The following is a 10,350-nucleotide window of genomic DNA, read 5'->3' as shown; positions in this document are numbered from 1 at the left end:
AGAGAGAGAGAGAGAGAGAGAGAGAGAGAGAGAGAGAGAGAGAGACTAGATCCTGGGTGGTAGTAGGCAAGTCAAGTGATAAGTCTTGGTGATACCTCTAGCTACTGGTAGCAGGAATGACCTTGGGATTGAGCTGTCACTTTTTTAGGTAAGATGAACAACTGGGCACAATTGTGTCTCCTCATGAATAATTGTGCTTTATGATCAAAATATCAGAGTCTTTTATTCTTGTGTGCTTCTTCAGCATTAGCCTAGTGCTCTTCCTTTTCTTCTGGCTTTGTAACAGATTGTGTGTCTTTGCTTCCCATGGTCTAGTCTTTATTTCCACCATCCAGGCTCCCTATCATTTGCTTGGTATACCAGAAGTCTCTCTGATCATTCCTTTCTTATGCTGTCTTCATTGTCTCAGTTCTACACACCCATGTCTGACTGTTTTCTCTACAGCCTTTCTGATTATGTTTTAAAACAATAAACATACACATGCATGCATGCATGAAATAACAGTAAGCAAAAGAAATCATAAATTTGAAGAAGAGCAGGACGGCATATGTGGAAGGGTTTAGAGGGAGAAAAGGGGGGAGAAATAAAATTCAATTATTATCTCAAAAAAAAGTGCTCATGGCATCCTGTGCATTACTCAGGAATGGAGCCATCTTCTTTTCTGGACTGGAGTTCGATCTGGAGTTACTTTGCTTCAGTTTTCCTGTCTTTCCTGTGGTACTCTCTTCAGGTCTCCCCAAGCCCCAGGTTAGCTGAACAGCTTTCTATTCTTTCTACCTGTTTTCTTCATTTTCTTTATTCATATCCTTTCCATAATTTTTATCCTTCTACATAAATTATACAAAACAAGTTTCACTGTGATAGTTTCACACCTATTGATGATAGACACTGATCCTGTCCATGCCTATAGCCTTCTCTTGTCCCTCCCCCAGCCATATTTCTACCCAACCCCCATATCTCCATCTATTTTCAAGTCTTTTAGAATAAATATAAGAGAAAATGTGGGTATTTTTCTTTCTTCTTTCTAGAGTTTTGCTCTTTACAATTTTAGCTGCTTAAATTTATATTTTTCTTCAAGACTCAATTTAGCAGCACTGTCTTTCAGTTAGAGTCTTCTTGGATATTTCCACCTAAAATGGATCCTGCTTTCCCAGTTCCTGCTGATTGAATCCTGTACCCAAGAGTTAGATGTTTGTTGTTATTGGGATAATTGCAAGATTTTGATATTTTGAGTGACAAATGTAGTCTGCTGAAGTATGGTGGGTATTGCAGGCATTTATTTTTAAAAATTCATTATATTTTATTTGTTTATTGCTAGTTTGGGTGGTGATAGTAGTGTGTTATATATGTGTGGGGTGTCTGTGGGTGTCTGTGTGTGTTTGTGTGGAGGGGGTACACATATAAGCATGCATACATGTATGCCATGGTGTGTACTTGTGGAAGTCAAAGGACCGCTTGCCACAGTTCATTCTCTCTCACCATGCTGATCCTAGAGACTGAACTCAGGTCATCAAGCTCAGCAGCCAACGCCTTTACCTGCTGAGCCAGCTTGCTGGCCCTGGGTTATTTCTTAAATGTTGTTTGAGCTTATGAAGAACAAGATTGGTATCCTCCATATAATTTTTTCATGGGTCAGAACTAAAGTCAGTGATTCCATGTATAAATAATCTCCGGTTGACAAATGACTCATGCTTGCAATTTTTTTTTCATTTCACTGTATAATCCTATGTCCAGACTCCCACTTGGCTGTCACACTGGCCAGCATGGTGGCCTGTGAGGTCAGCAAGACAGATGGCACGCATGGCAATAATGTGAAAGTGTATCCTTGCTTGGATCATTGCCTCTGCTCTTCTCCTTCAGTTTCTCCACTGTGGGACTGTAGCTTTGGGTGGAAATGCAGGAAGCCTTTGCTCTGCTTCAGTGCTCCAAACTCTATTTTCCTGTTATAATCACCAAGCTGGGACATGTTCAGGGGATTCTTTTGAATGTTGGAACACGTGACTGTTTATCACTTGGCTCTTCTCAGATGTGTTGCAGAGTGAGTTTCAGAATCATTGCATAGGTTTCATAATGAGGTCCAAGTGCATCTCTCAGCGTGTGAGCAACTCCGAAGATGGAAATCACTGTGATTCTCAAGTTTTGCTCACAGCAGTTTTAACTTGCAAAAAGAAGCATATCTCTGGACTCATCTTAATCTCAGTGCCTGAGATATGAAAGGATAGATTTTGATGTGGAAGCATAAGCCCAATGAACCCTTTACTCTCCCAGTTGATTTTGGCTCTGAGTATTTTGTCAGAGCAATGGCAGCCCTTCAAAGGCTGGAAGGATATTTCCTTGAGATTTCGTTTTCTTCCTCTGCCTGTCATTCTTTTCCTTTTTAAAGAACAGGGTCTCAAGGAGCCCAGGCTGGCCTCAAATGCTTTATGTAAATGAAGACTTCTGTTTCTCTTGCACTCACCTCTGCAGTGCTAGGATTACAAACATACACCACCATGCCTAGTTGGTATGGTACCCAGAGCTGAATGCAGGGCCTTTTTCTTGCTGCTGAGTTGTACCCCTGATCCCTTATGTTCTTCCCTTAAAAGGGTATTTTATGTTTGAAATGTTTTTGTATCTATTCTTAACTTAAAAGCTGAAGCCCCCAGGAGAGTTTAGTGATGATATCTTTTAAGAGCTATATTTACACAAGATTCAAGTGAAGGAAATCCTCCCTCACCACCCTCTTCTCCTTCTTCAGTTTTACAAACAACCTACTTTTTGCTTAACATCTTCAAGTATTTTGAAGCCATATTATCAGTCTTCTATAAATCCATAATTCTTTGCTCATAAAAATACAAACAGAGAAAAGGAAATTCACCCTGTATTTTCCATCTTATTTGATATATTACCACCTTTTCTACATTCATGAGACCATTATCTGATTTTTTTTTCACATCGTATCACCACAAGTGGAATTTGGAACATTTATTCCTTTAAGTTTTGTGTGCCAGAGACAGGGAATAAGAATGAATTCCATGAAAACTGAATAGAGTTGAGTAAGTGGGGGGTGCACTTGGGAAAAGGCATGTCTGTGACATTTCTCAGCTAGAGAGTTAGTGGAGTAAAAGTTTGGGGTGATGATCAGGGTGTTGGAATTTTGGGTATTTGGGCTGAAATTTGAGTCCTGGCAGTAACCCTACGGGATACTCAGGGGTATGCATGGTTCCCTTTCACTAGTGGAATGGGTTTCTTCTCCTTCATCTGAAAATGGATTTGCTTTCTGAGGTTCTTACAAGCCCAGAATGAAATAGAAATAGCATGTGTACATCACATGAGAATTGTTGGTACATGGATAGTGGTTTGTCACTGATCACCTAGGCCATCCCTCAGAGAGGATTCCAGGGTTCAGGAGCTCCTGAGCAATGGTGTATTGTGTTACAGGTCACCCAAGAGAGCTGGTAGGATGAATAGGCCTTGAATGTTAGTGGCTCTGTGAGAGCTGAGGCTCAGTCTCATTTACTAAACTGTAAAATCAGCCCCAACAAATTGCTCATGGTACATAAAGTAAGACTACATGATGGCTGAGGAGTAGGCAGGAGAGCAAGATACACAGGGCCTACACTAGGAAAGAAAGTTTTCCAGGGCCCTGGCTGGTATGGCCATAAGATATCTCCATCTGGGAAAGAAAACACTCACAACCATGTTCTCTGACATTTATTTATTTATTTATTTATTCATTCATTCATTCATTTTTGAATTTGAACATTAGGAATTATGTCCTCTAACCCTCAAAATGTAAAAGCATTTTGCTGGTTGATGCATATATTCTAGATTCCAGATGGCCAACTTCAAGACCTATGTTTCTTGAAGTAGAGAGCCTTTATGAATTACTTGCCCTCTCTAAGCTAATAATTTTTGACTTAGTGGGAAAATCATACCAAAGGACATTTAGCAATGGGTAAAGACATTTATAGTTGTCACTTTTCTTTCCTTTAAAACTTATTGTGTGCATGGGGGTGCCTGCATGATGACATACATGTGGAGGTCAGAGAATGAGGCACTCCAGTTGTTGCTTCTGAGGCTGACTACTGATATCTATTGAATTGATACCCTGGCTGAGGAAATAATAAAGAATTATCCAAAATCTTAGCAGTGCTGAAGTTGACAACCTTGACTAAAGCTTCACTTTGGTACTGGGGAGATGGCTTATTGGGTAAAACATTTACCATTCAAACATGAGAAACAGAATCCAGATACCCAGTGCCCACAAACATGGTAGCTTGGTGACTCACCAAGAAACCCCTGTAACCCTCGAAGTGAATACAAAGGATACCTAGATACTGGCCAGCTAGAGTAGCTGAATTTTCAGAGTCCTAGGTTCAAGTGGTTGACTCTATTTCAATGTGTAAAGTGGAGAACAATTGAAGAAGGTACCCAATCTCACCCTCTGGTTTCCACACTTACAAGCATACACTGGATGCGTATCTGCACACATACATTAGAACTTACATGCTTATGTAAAAATGAAACTTCACTTTTCAATAATTTGAAAATTGAACAACAACTAGACATGGTGGTACATTCTTATTGTCCCATTTCCTTGGGAGGCAGAGATAGAAGAATTTGTAGGAGTGTGGGAACTGAGGCCACCCTGGGAAATACAGCACGACCTTGCCTCAAAGCAGCAATAATAACAACATTGGAAAAAGAAACAGAATAAGGAGGGGGAGAGAGAGGGAGAGGGATGGGGAAAGAGAAGGAGAGAGAGGGAGAAAGAGAGGGAAAAGGAAGTTGGAAGGAGAGAGAAGGAGAGAGAGAGGCTAGAGAGGGGAAGAGAGGAATAGGAAGAGGAGAGGGGGTGGAGAGAATAGTATTTACCATATGAAGCTGGTGAGTTTAAATAAATAAAAGTGAAAACAATGTGTATCTTTGAGACTTAGTATATAGTATTTTAGCTTTTATTAATTATTCCATTTTAGCTTATGATTTGCCCAGTGTATCACATTGATAGATTATATTCCATGGCATATATAGCTGAACATAAGATTTTCCAGGTTTGGTAAGTGCACTTAAATTTCACAAGAAAAACACATTTTCAATTCTTTTATAATGCATGAATTGAAGAGATAGTGTTGTTTGGTTTATGTACATTCAGCATACTCTATCCTGAATAAAGTCAGAAATCTTGAGGTCCATATGCTAGTCTGCTTGTTCCCCCAAAGGATAAAATTACAGATCTTAACAGAGACAGCTGGCATTATTGCATATTCACCAAGGAGGCAATAAAACAAAGCATCCTATACATGTGGAGTACAGAAAGGAAATTACCAGAATACTCTTAGCAAAAATTAGCAGCTGGAAAGCAAGCCAAAATATAAACTGAATGGATTCCTCCTTAGTATACCCAGGCTACAAAATTATCCACTGAAATTAGTGTCAGCCCAGTAGCAAGATGGGTCCCCTGGAAAGAGGGGATAGCAAGGAAATTCTGCAAGTTGCTCTGACTCTGAGATCTGTGGTCAGGCTACTCTACCACTTGGGAACCAGATCCTCCTGTTGTTGCCTCTCTAAATGCAAAGCAAAGACTTGCAAATTGACTTCTATAATCATCTCTTTACTCTGCAGGATGTGTCTATCATCAGATCATTATCAAGGGCTCTGTAGAATTAGCCTAGCAACTGAAGAGCTTAAGAGAGCTCAATTATGATGACTGCAGAGAATACTGTGAGATCATCTCTTGCTCTTTGACTGGATCCATGGTAATATACCTTTGTCAAGGTGCCATGAAGATGCTACTAACTACTAGCATGCCATACTGTTAGTAACAGCACTATCTTAAATAGTTAGTGATGCTCACTCATGGCCAGTTATTATGAAAGCATCGGAGTAGGAGAAGGAAGGAGAAAATGAACCCTTTTGGTAAAGTTGACAATGCCCAACTAATGGATAAGCAGGAGGAGCCTTATTCTTTCAGGAGACAGCTACTCCTTTTTGGAAATGGAGGATCCTCATAACTATGTAACACCAGTGCTGCTAATGGTGAGATGGTGCTGTGGAGGCCCATTAGCACAGCCATCCATTAAAACTGTTTTGTGCCCAAGAGTTTGCTAACTATGCTTTCACCTGTTTGCTTGGCGTCTGCCTCCCCCTGTTGATTTCACCGCCATCAAGAACTGTGTACTTGGACTGTGATTTGGAGACTTGGAGACGAGGTCTGATGAAGCCATTGTGAAGCTTAAATTGCTCCCATTTAGTGTCATTATTTTGAATAAAAAGAAAATTTCCTCACATTAGTCTCTTGTATAGAGAGTGAATCCTGTTTAAAGGATACTTGTTGCTTCAGATTGATGAGATCGATGATTTCTCATCCTTCGCATCAGTGGCTTGCTTGTGTCATTGGTTTGGGTGCAACACTGGAGCATCACAATTATACCAAGAGTGCAGACACAAGGTATTGCCACAGCACACATTCAGAGCATGGATTTGGAGGTCTGAGGTCTAAGCTTAAATCTAATTCCCATTGTTCTTTAGCAGCATTCTTCAGATAGTTAAATTCTGGGTCCCACGTAGCCTTAGAAGGGACAGAATGACATGGTTCCTGCCCCTGGGATAGGGCCAGCAGGAGTGGGCCTCCAGGAGTGTAGTGCTATGGGTATAATGCTTGTTTGTATAGTAATATACATATTTTATGTTTCTTCTTCAAGGAATGTCCTTCTTGTTAATGTTAATGATTATCAGAGTTAGCACGAGTGAGTGCTGGAGGTGAAGATGTGGCTAATGTCTCAGTAAAATGGTAAAGCCTGGGACCTTCAGGACATCCCTTAAGGCTGTGGAAAAGAACTCTAAAGACATGAGTATGAAAATATATAACCTCAACTATGCAGAAATGTAAGGATGCAATATGAATTATATGAGGGACTTCACAAATCTAAAGGAACAAAAGCAGCCACTCTGTGAACCAATTTATAAGAAAGATACTAAGGAAGGAGATGAAGGGGTTTATGGTGCAGTGATCACAGGAGATTCTACCCAGATCAATTTTTTTCTTTATGCTTATAAAGGCAGACAGCCTCCTGATTTAGGGTTGAAGCTTTGGACAGAGCAAGGTTAGGCCCAGGTGTGGTAGAAATGGTAATTCCAGGACAGGATCCCACCCGACTAGCTTATAGTTTGTGCTTTACAGAGGCAAGCAGACCTCTAACTTCTTTTGCAATATTAAAAGAAAATGTATGCTTTTAGTCTCCTAAGAATTAAGGATGGTCATGCTGATTTATAGGTAATCAAAAGAAAACCTGGAGTAGATGACTAAGAAATAATTTTTTTTTATTTCCTTTTTGACCTTTCTTCATTCCCTAATGTGTTATTTAATATCTATGAATTTGAGTAATTGCTAGAAATTGATTTGGTGTTGATTTGAAGCTTTATTGCATTATGTTCAGATAGATTATATAGATTTACTTCATTGTCCTAACTTTGTTACGGTTGTTTTGTGTCCTAGGATCTAGGTCTATTTTAGAGAAGCAAAAATATGGGTTTTCAAGTAGAATGTATATTCTTCATTGTTTGGGTGGAATATTCTGTAGATATTCTGTCCATTCAATGTGTAGAGTTATTTAATTCTCATGTTTCTCTATTTACTTTTTGTTTAGATTACCTGTCTACTGGGTAATGTGAAGGACTTAGACCACCTACTATTACTGACTTAGATTTTAAGTCTTTAGGCCCAGGAGAATGCTTTCACTGAGTTTGGTTGTGCCAGAATTTGGTCCATATATGTTTAGGAATGTAATATATTCTTAGTTAATTGTTCTCATAATAAAACTCAGGTGTCATTCTTTATCTCTTCTGATTAGTTTCAGTCTCTTTAGTCTCTTGTTGGATACTAGGACAGAGATTCCTACTTCTTCCTGGTACAATTTCCTGAGAATACTTTCTGTGGATATATATCTTTCCAATGGAGGGATGCTTTATTCTGTATCTTATGGGGGATCTGCTCTGTGCTATTGACCAGAGGTTCTTCTTCTTTATCCATGCCTATAAATTAAGCATTTGGTCTTATCATAGTATTTCACAGTTCCCGCCTGCTTTTTATCCTGTGTTTTAAAAATGTTATATCCTTTGCCTGTGTAGTCTTATTCCTCTACTTTATCTTCAAGCCCTTGTAACAGTCTTCTGCTTGATCCATTCAACTTATAAGGCTTCCCACTGAGTTTCCTAATTGGGTAGTTGAGTTTTTCATATCAGTTTGAGTTGTCTTTGATATTTGTATATATTTACTGAATTGTTTTCAAATCCTGAATCATATTTGTCATTTCCTTCAGCCATATATTTTTCTTTTAGACATCATGTAGACATTTGTTATTATCTTTTTTAAGTTCATTGAGCATTGAGTTGCTTTGTTTTGGTTTTGTTTGTTTTTCTCTCACTTAACCCCCTGAATTCTTTGATAAATTTTATGACTATCCTTCTAAATTCTGTGCCTAGGGTTCAGCTAGGTAATTCTTACTTTCGAACCTTTCTCTAGCTGAAGGAAAGTCATTTGTTTGTTACTGACTTGCTGTCTTTGCTAAGCATGGCCTCACTGCCTCAGATGTATTATGCAGAAGCAGATTATCACTCTCCTAAGGGCCCTAAGCAAAGTAAAGAGCAGTCTTATGGAAGAGTGGGGGGTGGGGGGTTGAAGGCCCTGAAGCAGATGGGAACCCTGCAGAAAGACCAACTGAGTCAACTAACCTGAACCCCTTGGAGCTCCCAAAGACTGAGCCACAAGCCATGGGTTGGAAGAAGGCCTCTAGCACATATGTAGCAGTAATGCAACTCAGTCTCCATGGCTGCCTTATCTGGCCTCCATGGGAGAGGATATTCCTAATCTGCAGGTCGACTTGATGGACAGGTTTAGGGTGGGGGTTGGGGTGCTGGGGATGAGAGAGCAGGGCCCACCCTCTGGGAGGAGAAGGGAAGGGGGAAAGGGACTCTATGAGGGGAGACTAGGAGAGCAAGCAGCATTTGGGATGTAAAACAAGAAAAGAAAAGAAAAGAAAAAAAGAAAAAGGTCATCCGTCAGAAAGGTCTATAAAAAGTCATTGAACCTTTCCTCCCACAATGCATCTCAGATTCCTGACTTCTTGAGTATGAAATGAGACTGCAGGAGTAGCATTCCAGAAAATTCTCAGTCGTTGCCTCTTGGTGGTGCATCTAAGTTATAAGGCTCACTGGTAGAGTGTGCCTGCCAGCCATCTTTTTTTTCCCCCAAGACAGGGTTTCTCTGTATAGCCCTGACTGTCCTGGAACTCACTCTGTAGACCAGGCTAGCCTCACACTCAGAAATCCGCTTGCTTCTGCCTCCCAAGTGCGAGGATTAAAGGCATGCACCAACACCGGCCGGCCGCCTGCCATCTTCTTAATATCTGCTAGCTCAGCAGCAAAACCCTTTTGCCCCTGGGTTGGTAGTTGCTGCTCTCTCATTATTTGATTGTCTTGCTTCAATCAAGAAGTAATTTTGTTCATTGCTCTTAGGAATATTTTGTAAAAACTGACTTTTGCCATTGTTAATTTTTTCTATCTAGGCTTCTATTACTTTTTGCTTTTATGTTTATAATTTCCATTCTTCTACTTTGGGCTTAATTTACTTTTTATTTTCTCACTTCCTGAGAAGAAATGTGGAGTGCTGTCTTCAAACCTTGGCTCCATTATGATACCAGAGTCTAAACTGCACAGTTCTCCCAAGGGCTTTATTCCTCTGTACTTCCTGGGCTCTATCTAGAGTTGTTTTCCTGTTTGCTGTCTTTCCAATCAATACATATACTCCTTCATAGAGGAGATTGGGAGGCGGAACTTCATGGAAGAAAAGCATAACATCGGGTTAATGGAAGCCAGTTTGACTTTTGACCAAATCTTTCACATGACTACATGATTACATTGCCTGTTCACAACCAGATGCCTGAGCTAGGGTAAGTGACTGAGTGAATGAGGATGACTTGGTGGGTTTAGGTAGACTGGACTCATCTTCCTTGTCCTTCCTAATGTTTATGCTCTTAGACATCTCCCCTAATGCCACTAATAGGAAGAAACATCATTGTATATTTTAATAGGGCGGAAAGTTTTATATTCAAAAAGTCATTTCCAGAGCAAATATTTTTGTGTTAAGTTTGTAGTAGGGAGCAGGGAGACAGACCAGCCACACTCTGAGTTGGTTGTATTTCCTCTGAATTGATCCCTCCTTAGTTTTTCTCAGGAGGCCAGGCTGCCCTTCATGCCCATTACCACAGAGGCCTTGGCCACCTTGCATTAAACGTAACTGACCAGACACATGCTGCTGAGGCTGGGGTGAGGGTGGGGGGTGGGGGGTGGGCTTGTGGTTTTTTTCCTAGC

At 40.3% G+C, this 10,350-nt stretch overlaps 1 protein-coding gene across 7 annotated transcripts in view; it reads left to right on the top strand.

Moving 5' to 3' along the window:
- Pde1c (phosphodiesterase 1C) overlaps positions 1–10,350 on the top strand; it is a 454,206-nt gene that overhangs the window by 227,276 nt on the left and 216,580 nt on the right. The gene's annotated exons all lie outside the window — the stretch shown is intronic.

The sequence above is a fragment of the Mastomys coucha genome, unplaced genomic scaffold (assembly GCF_008632895.1).
Source record: "Mastomys coucha isolate ucsf_1 unplaced genomic scaffold, UCSF_Mcou_1 pScaffold20, whole genome shotgun sequence".
Lineage (NCBI taxonomy): Eukaryota > Metazoa > Chordata > Mammalia > Rodentia > Muridae > Mastomys > Mastomys coucha.
This window is presented reverse-complemented; position numbering and strand designations above follow the sequence as displayed.